Raw genomic sequence first — 12,497 nt, forward strand, 5'->3', positions numbered from 1 at the left:
AACATTTGCAAAGATACAGTATGAACAAAGAGACAAAAGGGTTACATAAATAAAATTCCAGCAAATTAAACAATTTTAAATGATTTACACCAAGAAGCATAAAATATAAAATACATAAAATACTATTACAGTCTTTTAAGGAGTTCACATATAAATCAAAATCCTTTCTGAAAATAAAAAGTAAAGGTGTTTCTATGAAAATTTACATTTATGGATGTAAAATTTAGCCAGAAAAAAAGCAATAAATAAATAATAAATTTACAGTCATCATGATCTAAGTTCAGAGAGTCACCAAAGAGCACAATTTTGGGGGAAATACAAAAGTTTGGAAATAAGAATTCAATGAAATTGGAAAAGTCAACCCAAAACCCTTTACAGTAAGTGCACTCCCAACATGAATTCTTTAGTGTTTCATCATATTGAGGACAAAATGAGCATTTAGGGGAAATATTGTTAATAAATTTAGCCAGTTGTGTATTTATTGAGTAGCAATTATGAATGATTTTGATTGAGACTTCCAAAGTCTCAATCAAAAACCTATGCAAGCAGGTAAAGAGATCCGAGAACTATTAATAACTTAGTGAATATCTTTGTTTGACATAGAACTGAGTCCACAAGAAGGTTTGTGTTTGTGTTAAAAATAAAAGAATCTAAAGAACCTTCAGGGCAAGATTTGACTAAAGGTATAACCAATCAGGGATTGCACCAAAAACAATGGCGAATTCTTTGGGGGGAACTGGAAAAGAAAACCGATGCATAAATTCTTTATATGAGAAAGGGACACCACAGTCATTCAAGAGCTGACTAACTAAAAGTATATTTTTATTGAACCAGTTATTTAAAAAAGATTTATTTTTATATTCAATAATTGTATTATTCCAAATAAAATAGGTACGAGGAGAAAAAATTATGGGTGACGCAGTTGTGCTGTAGGTAGTGCTGTCGCCTCACAGCAGGAAGGTCGCTGGTTTGAGCCTCGGCTGGGTTAGCTGGCGTTTCTGTGTGGAGTTTGCATGTTTTCCCTGCGTTCGGTGGGTTTCCTCCAGGTGCTCCGGTTTCCCCCACAGTCCAAAGACATGTGGCACAGGTGAATTGGGAATACTTAATTGTCCGTAGTGTATGAGCGTGAGTGAGTGTGTATGGATGTTTCCCAGAGATGGGTTGCGGCTGGAAGGGCATACGCTGCGTAAAACATGTGCTGGATAAGTTGGCAGTTCTGTGGCAACCCCGGATTAATAAAGAGACTAAGCTGAAAGGAAAATGAATGAATGAGAAAAAATTATAATTATATGTAGGGGACCAATGTATTTGTTTATGAAACTATATAATGGTATTTTAGAGATGTCAAAATTACAGCACAACAAAAACTGAAAATGTGCAGCTGAGCTAAAAATATAATTTGGAATAAAATTCCAACATGACATTGGGTTGTTTAAAAAATTTAACCAATTAATTTTAAATAAATTGTGTGAAAAAGTGTGGAAAAATCCATTAACTCAAATCCGCCCATGGCCCGATCAGCTAGCATAACATATTTTTTAATTAGGTAAGACAGTTCCAAACAAAGTCTACTATAATGTTGTCTAGTATTCGACAGATTTCCACAGAAACATCTAGTGCCATAGTGGGATAGATAACCCGGGATATTTTAGTGACCTTTTAAGCTCTATTTGTAGCTGAATTAGCTTGTCGGATGGTCATCATAACCACACTTTTTGATGTACCCAAAACATTTCTCAAAGATTTAGGATAAAGAAACTTGACAAAACACTTATTTTTAAAATAGTAATTTATTACATCTGCATCATAGAAAAAAAATAGGACTCTGTTAGTTTTAAATAAAAAAAACTGTATCCTATTGTCATTTATTGGGAAAATAACAAACTGGCCAGCACATTCAACTTTCCTCAGTCAGAATTTGAAATGCTGATGGAACCCTGTCGGTCCTATTTCCCCCAACCTGGTCCAAGCTGGGAGCGATTCTGTGCATAGGAGGTAGTTACTCTATCAAGACGGCTAAAGACCAGGGCCTCTAGGTTCTGTTGCTAGAGCACCTTTAGAGGTCAGAGGAGTGAGGTTTACCTGCACAGCATTTCACTAGCTGGCCCTCTGCTACACCAAATTTGTTGCGGTGTTACTTGAAGAACGGGAAGTCCGTCGTGCCAAATTCGGCATCCTAAATTCTGTACCGACTGCCAACACAGGATTCCACTTGGTCTTGAAGCCTTTATGGATGTATTAATTTCACAATTAGTTATGGAATAGCAGTCAAATAGGACAAATTAGCTTATGTATGGGACAAATTCTGTACCTTTGTCAGTGAGGGGTGGGTCTTTCGAACCACCTGAACACCGATCACCCCCCACCCCCCAGGCTACTGGCCTGCAAGTCTATGAAATGTGCTTATAAATGCATTTTGTTTAACCAACAATTTGCAACAATTTTAAAATGAATAAATACCTGAGAGTTTTTGCTACTGTGAAATCAAACTCACCTGGACAAAACTGTAAGTAATAAATATGGAAAGCTCCAATAGTATCTGGATGCAGCCTTTATGATGCAAGCTGAGATTGCATATCTCAGCGATGCAATGTCAGGCACAATGCACTTAATCGAGCTAGTGATAGGGTTAGAGGTGGGGTTACGTGACAGTGCTAATCACTGAGCCACCATGCCACCTCATTTTCCATACAATAATAGTGTATTCTAATGAAACATAACAGCAATATGCAATTAAATAACAAAAATAATATAATTTAAAAATGAAAATGCATTCTTCATAGTGCAAAATATTTGTAAAAAGTACATTAAAACCTGATTATTTCCCAGCATTGATGATAAGATTGTGAATGTTCTTTTTGAAATCCTTATTTATTTATATTCATTCATTCCATTGTCTTATATAGACTATAGGCTATTTATGTATGTTATACAAATGATTGCACTTTTAAATCACCTAATTTATTAAAAATAATAATAATTATAACGATTCATTCAGGAAGGTAGTCTTAATGTATATTTTACAGTAAAGATACAATGCTGTAAATACATACACAGCAAGGTAAATAGTGCTGTATATGTAAATACAGTAGTTTTGCTGTAATTGATTTACAGTAAGTTACTGGCAAACTGAGCTGTAATATGAAATGAATCTTGCTCTAGGAGAGTTAAGCAGTATATTACTGTAATTTAAAGTTGCATTGTGAAAATGACTGTATTTTAGAGTAAAGATATAGATTGCTGTAAATACATACACAGCAAGATAAATTATGCTTTAAATGTGAATACAGTTTTTTTGCTGTAATAGATTTACAGCAAGTTACTGGCGAACTGAACTATATTATGAATTGTATTTTACTGTAGGACAGTTATACAGTATGTTACTGTAATTTAAATTTGCAATTTGGAAATTTCTGTATTTTTACTGTATTTTAATATGGCTGTAAGTACAGTATTTTTGCTGTAATTGATTTACAGTAAGTTATTGGCGAACTGAAGTGTAATATGAACTGAAACTTACAGTAGGTGAGTTATTGTATAATATGTTACTGTAATTTAAAGTTGCATTGTAAAATGACTGTATATTTTACAGTAAAGAGATATAATATTGTAAATACATACACAGCAAGATCAATGGTGCTGTAATTGTAAATATGGTATTTTTGCTGTAATTGATTTACATTATAAAATGACTGTATTTTACAGTAAAGATAAACAACACTGTAAATGCATACACAGCCAGGTAAATGGTGCTGTAAATGTAAATAGAGTATTTTTGCTGTAATTGATTTACAGTAAGTTACTGGTGAACTGAAGTGTAATATGAACTGAATCTTTCTGTAGGAGCTTTAATCAGTATATTACTGTAATTTAATGTATTATGAAAATGACTGTATATTTACAGTTAAGATATACAGCACTGTAAATTCATACACTGCAAGGTAAATGGTGCTGTAAATGTAAATACAGTATTTTTGTTGTAAATGATTTACAGTAATTTTTTTAGCATCTGAACTGTAATATGAACTGAATCTTACTGCAGGACAGTGATGCGATATGCTACTGTTCTTTAAAGATTCATTGTGAAAATGACTGTATAATTTACAGTAAGGATATACAATACTGTAAATACATATACAGCAAGGTAAATGTAAATACAGTATTTTTGCTGTAATGGAGTTACAGTAAGTTACTGGCGAACTGAGCTGTAATATGAACTGAATATCACTCTAGTACAGGTATGCGGTATGCTACTGTAATTTAAAGTTACATTGTGAAAATGACTGTATATTTTACAGTAAAGACATACAATGATGTAAATACATACACGGCAAGGTAAGTGTAAATACAGTATTTTTGCTGTAATTGATTTACAGTAAGTACTGGCGAACTGAAGTGTAATATGAACTAAATCTTACTGAAGGACAGTTATGCAGTTTGTTACCGTAATTTAAAGTTGCATTGTGAAAATGATTGTATATTTTACAGTAAAGATATACAATGCTGTAAATGCATACACAGCAAGGTAAACTGTGCTGTAAATGTAAACACAGTATTTTTGCTGTAATTGATTTACAGTAAGTTACTGGCAAACTGCTGTCATTAAGTTACAGTAGACTCTACAGGAAATTGTTTACAGTGTTCCTGTTACTGGCAGGCATTTTCTCCAAACACCTTTTAAGAGACTAATGCATACTGAGTCAGACTGTGAGGCAAATAAGAAACGAGAGAGTTTTAATATCTCTGGTTCTGTTTGGGGAAATGTGTGAAAGTAAAGCAGAGAGAAATATTGAGAGCTAATGTCTGTGGGACTCTTCCCTCACCATCTCCTCGTCTTTTCCTCTCAGGTCGTTTTTCTCTCTCTCCTCTTTGAACACGCTTATATTTACTTTCTCTCTCTTTCTACACTACAGCAGCCTCTGTTCCTGTAAGCTTTATCAATGGCTGGTTTTGGGTTTCTGAACATAATCTCTCAATGGGATGCATTGTGGAGACTGCCTGTGGATTCAGGATAAATGTGAGTCTGCAGGATTTGCCAGAGTTTTATTTGTCACATCATTCAGCGGGCTTGTTTTAGCTGTAGTGCACAGGATAAAAACCTCAAAGCATTTACTGTTGAAACATCTTTCGCTCAGAGTTGTTCGTTCACATAGGAGACTTTAAGTTCTCAGCTGGGTCTCATGTAAGTATCTACTTAGTCTCAGCTGTTTCTCATGTATGTATTAAATGATATGAGATTGTATTAAGCTGATGTGTTGGGATTGTAGAGAGCAATTTATACTATTGAATTTGACAGTTCATATAGTGATACACTGAAAAAATGGTTCATTGGATTTACTATATTTTTTTAAGTGGTTGCAAACAGTTTATTTGGACTAAATTTAAACAAACAAATTAAGTTGAACATTATGGAATTTAATTTTTTTTTTAATTCAGCCAAAATAAACAGTTTGCAGTGACTTACTGTGAAAAAATTTGTAATTGCAAATAATATATATTTTTTCAGTGTATTTTGACATTTGTTTGAAAGCTTAATTCAATCTTAAACTATAAAAAAATCAACATTTTCTATATTTTGTCATTCATATATATATTTTTATTTATTTATTTATTTATTTAAGCTTTTGAATTGCATTATTGGACCTTGGTCTTTTCTCCAACAACTTTTGATGTTGAAGTTACTTTTATTAACATTTTTAATAGTTTGAAGTGATTTGAAATATGAGTTGATGTTGAAATTTATCGTACAAAAACCTGGTCATAAACTGTCAGCAGTTTTTCTGTTATTTCACAAACTTATTTCTTATCTAACTTATTTCTGCCAAATTGTTGCAAGCTGTTGATTTGGCCTGAATTCAAACAAGCAAATTAAATTTAGTAATGTTCAACTTAATTTGTTTAAATTCAGCCCAAATAAATTGTAATTCCGTATTAAATAGAACATGATGAAGACTACAACTCCCATGATTTCACACTCAGTTACACCATTATCAAACTATGACTTTGTTTGTTGTGAATATGCGCCCTCTAGTGGGAAAAATACAAACTGTACCTTTAAATATTGACAGGTTATTTCAGGCTACTACTGTAGCTTAATATTTCATTACAATTGCTACTGTTTACACTTTTGCTAAAGTAAGGTTGGGAAATGTATTATTTAATATCAAATAAAATAACAGGTCACACCTCCAGGTTGAAGGAAAGTCCTTACCCCAGGTGGAGGAGGAGTTGAAGTATTTTTGAGTTTTGTTCGCGAGTGAGGGAAGGATGGAACGTGAGATTAACAGGCGGATTGGTGCAGCGGCAGCAGTATTGTGGTTGATATACCAGTCTGTTATAGTAAAGAAGGAGCTGAGCCAAAAGGCAAAGCTCTCGATTTACAGGTCAATCTACGTTCCTACTCTCACCTATGGTCATGAGCTTAAGTTCATGACCGAAAGTGCAAGATCTTGGATACAAGCGGCCAAAATGAGTTTTCTTCACCGGGTGGCAGAGCGCACCCTTAAGCCTGGTTTATACTTTTGCGTCGAGTGATTGGCGAGAACCACGACACATGCCTTGCCCATTAGAGATGCGCAGATCAGCTGAAATGACACCCGAATCCGCAGCTTCATACTAATCATTCACCCGCCACCCGCCCGCACATATAGTTTTATCTGATATATGTATCTGCACTCGATCGTCACTTTAATAATTTAATTCTTTGTCTTAGGCATGATAATAGGTCACCTTGAATATTAACAGCAGATTCAGTGAGCTTTAATCTGCACATCTCTGGTAGTAAAATAATACGTTAATCTTAAAAGTTTTTAAATGAACATTTATTTATAAAAACAAAAGTTTGTCTTTAGACAACATTTTCTTCATTTTCAAATAGATACAGAAAGTAAAAATAAGACATTTCAGCTTTTACAGATACAGGAACAAGAAAACAAAAATGGTGCCACTTCAGCCTAAACGGCAGCTATGATATGTTTACTTGGCCTTTTTCTTCGCACTGTGTAAAAACAGAATAGCATCTACTGTGCCTGGATTCGGGCGATTCCGCCTCGCCTTCAAAATGTGGCCAGCTGCACTGAATAAGTGTTCGCACCGCGTGTTGTAGTAATGAACAAGATTCTCCTCGCAGGGCGCTGCAGTCATGGAAATAAGCGATCTTGTTTCTCCCAGAACGATGGCAGATTTTCCTCTGATGACTCCTCTAACTGAAACTTTGAACAGTAGGCTACTCTTGCACTTAATCCATTAGCCTATTATTGGGTGTCTCATATCTTCCCATTCTGCAAAGCCCACTCTCTGCTTTTTCACTGGTCCACTGCCATGTCCCGCTACATCCACCCGCAACTGACCCGCAATTAATCATAATGTATTTTTTTATTACCCGACTCGCCCGCAAACTGTCTGCAGCGCCCGCGGATATAACCGCCATCCGCGCATCACTATTGCCCATTGTCATGCAGTAATCCTTCATGTTTGTGTTGCTCTGCAATAACACTTGTTTTAACAGAGGTTATTATGTTGCTCTTTGTTTCTTCGCTGGTGTTTTGTTTTTTCTGAATGCTACCTTAATGTACAAGTGGCTCAAATTTGCTCATTTTGAGTCGGGAACCAGCGGACGTGCAACAACTTTAATCATAAGGTAAACAGAAAACAAAAGTTTCCATCTGGAGCTCCTTCACGGGACTCAATACTTGTAAACACTCGCTCCAACAGGTTCGAGCAGCTCTCGGTCCCAGCCACAGTCGTCACCGATATCAAGCCGACCAATCACAGAGATTGAGCTATGCATAGTTGCGACATGTAGTTACATTTTTTGAGAGGTATGCGTCAAGTACGCCTCAGCCATAGTGAGGGCTATGCGTCCATGTGCAGGCTGCCCTGGAATATACGCATGGGGTTGATGCAGAAGTATAAATTAGCCTTTATAGATAGACACCCAGGAGGAGCTCGGAGTAGAGCCACTGCTCCTCCACATCATGAGAAGTCAGCTGAGGTGGCTCGGGCATCTGTTTCGGATGCCTCCTGAGGTGTTCCATGCATGTCCCACCGAGAAGAAGACCCAGGACACGCTGCACTATGTCTCTCGGCTGGCCTGGGAATGCCTTGGGATTCCCCGGAGGAGCTGGAGGAAGTGTCTGAGGAGAGGGAAGTCTGAGGTTCTCTCCTTAGACTGCTGCCCCTCCGACCCGGCCCCGGAAAAAGCAGACGACAATGAATGAATGAATGAATAAAATCATAGGAAGCAACACAAGCCAAGGTTTTAAACTGTATATTCTTTCATTCAGGCAAAACTTGGGAAAAAACAACATGTAATATTCATTTTGTCCTTGTAATTGTGTAAAAAAAACATTTCTGAAGGCTTAGCAACACCTCTCTTTTTCATATTTCACAGTCCGTGGCATCAGGAAACAAATTTACCTTCATTTTTCAAAAGTTTCGAGGCATATTTTTCATGCTGTCTCTGGAAAGTACCAATAATTCATGTGGATTTGCAGACACACACACACACACACACACACACACACACACACACACACGCACACACACACACACACACACACACACACACACACACACACACACACACACACACACACACACACACACACACACACTGAAAAAGAGGGAGATGGTTGTATTATTCATAAAAAGACACCAAGCTTAAGGTCTGGTCCTTTCATTGAGCAGATTTAGGAAGCATGAACAAAAGCAAGAGTGTCACATGTCGTCTTTTCCACATACACACACACACACACACACACACTCACACACACACAAATCCGCTTTTATCAAGCCTTCACACACCACACTACCTCTAGAGAGACCCTCTGAACACAGAACAGTCAGAGAGCTGCCATTGTCTCTGGCATTATTTCCATTCGTACTGTTCTGCATTTTCACTAATGGATAACAGCACAGGCCGGAGTGAACGGTGTGTGTCTTTGATCCTACGTCCAGCTTGCATTTCATACACATGTATTTGAAGTCCCGCAAACATTGTGATACTTGCAGTGTAGTCAGCAGTTGCCATGGTTGCAGAAACTCACTCTATACCCTTAAAGTACACATGAAATCAAAACAAACCATATTGATTGTGTTAGCTCACGTTGCTAGTTTTGTGGTGAACGATTCATCTGTGCATGTCATTAAGAAAAATACAATTGTTTGGCCTTGTAATCTTTAATTGAAATCTGAAAATGCACTTCCTGTTTGTTTTCAGTTAAAATGTCAGATTACATCTGTCTGAGGTATTAGGCGTGGCTAACACACTTAACCACGCCCCCTTCCATATGTCAGATTGACAACAAACAGGAATGGTGAGCAGGAGGTGTCTGCTAGCACTGTAAGACTGGAAATATCAAAAAAGGTGGGCAGAAAATTCAAATTTTCTGGAACTGAGATGTTTATTAGACCAGTGTTTCCCAACCCTGTTCCTGAAGGCACACCAACAGTCCACATTTTCAACATCTTCAAACACACCTGAATCAACTTATCATAACATCAGAAGAGACTCCATCACCTTAAGTTAATGGGTCAGAAAAGGGAGACATCCAAAATATGTACTGTTGGTGTGCCTCCAGGAACAGGGTTGGGAAACACTTTATTGGACCGTCTAGCAAAATCAAAAACATTGTTTTTGCCATATACATTTTTTCATGATATTTATTTTGTATCACATTTGATATATCAGGCGTTTGTGCAACTTTTTGCTCATAACAATGTTAATTTTAATTACAAAAAAACTTTGCCCTTAACATTTTGACAACAGAGAACATGTCAGGCAGTTTTCCTCTTTGTTTTTATTTTACATTAAATATTTTACAGTCTTTTATTATTTCACTTTGTGTTAGGTGTAATAGCAGTTTCAGTCCTTGTTCAGGCAAAGATTCACTTTACACTTACATAGTACACAGACGTTTGAAGTGATTGCTGGAGCAGTGCTTTCGTCTCTGTCAGGTTTCTCCATGTTGGAAAGTATCAGTTTCTTGCATTCTAACATAAAAAGGCTCACTGCAGCCTGACCTTTATAAGGTGCAATTATTGTAAAAATACCCACAATGCATTTTAAGATGGAATTTCAGTCACTGATTTGATTAATTAAATTCCAAATACTGTGCGTTTGCATTGTAGTAGGTATGATATAGATTACATAACAAAAATGTGACATGATTGTTCAGGAATAATGTACCTTGTTGTATCAAATTTGATACATGCATTTTCAACACAATTTATTTGTATCACAATGAATTAATTTTTAAGTAAGTATGCATTGTTCCAGTCACAAAACCTTTATTTAATAAAATTAGTAACAATAAAAATTGTATTCTTACTACAACACCTTGAAATTAACAAATAGTTTCCAGCAGGGGCGTTGCTAGACATAAAGCTCTACTGGGGCACGTGCCTCCTTCAGTTTGCGTTTTGATTGCATTGCTTTCACCAGCGTTGGTTCAGTTGCACATAGAGAATAACGTCTTTATTTCGGAATGACCACCTTTAATAAATACACTTGCTTATGAAGTAAATCATATCTCAATGCATTTACTGGGCCAGTGAATTGGGTCTAGCGACGCCCCTGTTTTCCAGCCAAAAAGCATGCGAGCAATTCAATGAGAGCAGCCATTTTGAAAAGGTAAAAAAAGCCCTTTCACTGCCTGGACTGTCTTGAAAATCCACAAGAGGGCAAAATACATGTATCAAATTATATACAAGTTTTCAAGCCAAAAATTGATCAGGTTGATATTATATAGGTCTTAGAAACATCTGTATCAAATACAATACATGTGGCTTTATAATTGTAATAACTGTCCCCAAACCCTTTCCGATCGTTCTGAACAGAGTAGGGTGTAACGCATTCCACAGTAATGTATTCTACTGTAATTTTGTAAGAATGGGTTTTAAAACCACAGCGGTCCGAACTGTAGTTCTGCCAAATGACTAAGAAGTTATCAGTATTGATGGTAAAAAACTGTACATTCTAGTCAAACCATTCTTCTGCAATCTTATACCAAAAACGGACATAAGGTTAATAGCTATAAATGTGGGAGAGCTATAAATAGCTATAAATGTGGGAGAACGCTGATATTATGTGATTGTATTGTATTGCAATATGGAACAGTTAAGTGTTGATGTTAAATCAAAAGTAATTCACAAATACTTGATAATGAAATGATTTAATGACAATAATTCTCTATGGTTACAACTGAATTAATTACAAAATAACTGTTTAAAATGATCAAATATGGAATGATAAAGCATATGATATAAATTGTACCCAGCTTAAATGTAAAATTAAAGTTACCAGAGGTAGAAGAAGAGACACAGGGGAGGGAGAGAGAGACAAAGAGAGCAGGCCCAGAAGTTAGCCTGATTGCAGTAGAGTCAGAGAAGATAGACTCCAGAGAAGGAGAGTAGCAGAGGAGGAAAGCAGACCAGGAAAGACAGGCCAGGAAAAGAAAAGAGTCAGAGCAGCTTTTTACCACCTATTTTGTATCTTTCTTGACCATGTGACTAAAGCCCAAATGCTGAGACATTCAAACGTGACCACATCGTAAAACTCCCAAAGTCCACACACCAGGCCCTGATCTTATCAGTATCTGCCTTTGGAGTCAGTATGGACCTTCTTGAATCAAAAAGACATGTTTTGTCATATAAACAAATGCATATGATAATTTAGCTTCTTACAATTTGATTACAGTTACTAAAGTCACGTTACTTACGTTACAAATAAAGTTTTAAGAAGAAAAAATGCTTCTTTTAAATCACATTTTCCACTGCAAAATCAATTAATAAGCATGTGCTTTTAAACTGCTGGAGAACGCGAGCTGAAATAGCTGCTGACGAGAGCGGCTGCTTCTTCAAGTGGAAATACAGACATTACTTTGATTTTATTGAGCGGAAAAACAAAAATATTAATGTAAAATTCAGTTTATGACCAATCTCTAATGAACTTTCAACTGCTTTTAACTTGACCAGCAACTTGTTCAAGCACTTGAACAGAAAGCATTCTAGGACAATACTCGCCGTCAAGCACACTGGTGTCCAAAAACACAGCGGCCCAACTTAGCTTAAACAGGCTAAATTGGATTTTTGTACAGGATCAGGGGTAAAGGGAACTTAGCTACTTATGGGGTCGTTCACATATCACATCTTTTACATGCGCAAGCTCGTTATTTCCAATGGAGGTGTGCGGCTTTTTTGTGCGCGCATATTGGGAGCGGATATTGCGCACACTCACATTTCCCAGGAGAACTCAGTTGAAAATGTTACATGATAAGAACTGACTGATCAGCTTTATACTTTGTATGGCATATACACATTTCGGTAGACTAAATTAACTCAGACAAACACTGCAGTGCTTTATGGATGTCAGTGGTTACAGATGTGCAGTTTTCTATCCAGTTTTCTTCTAAATGTTTTTTTTTTTGTGTTTAAAAAAAACAGATTTTAAGTTTTGAGTGAACTCTTTATGGGTGGTTTCACACTTGGTTCAGTTG

This window comes from Danio aesculapii, chromosome 7 (genome assembly GCF_903798145.1).
Source record: "Danio aesculapii chromosome 7, fDanAes4.1, whole genome shotgun sequence".
Taxonomy (NCBI): domain Eukaryota; kingdom Metazoa; phylum Chordata; class Actinopteri; order Cypriniformes; family Danionidae; genus Danio; species Danio aesculapii.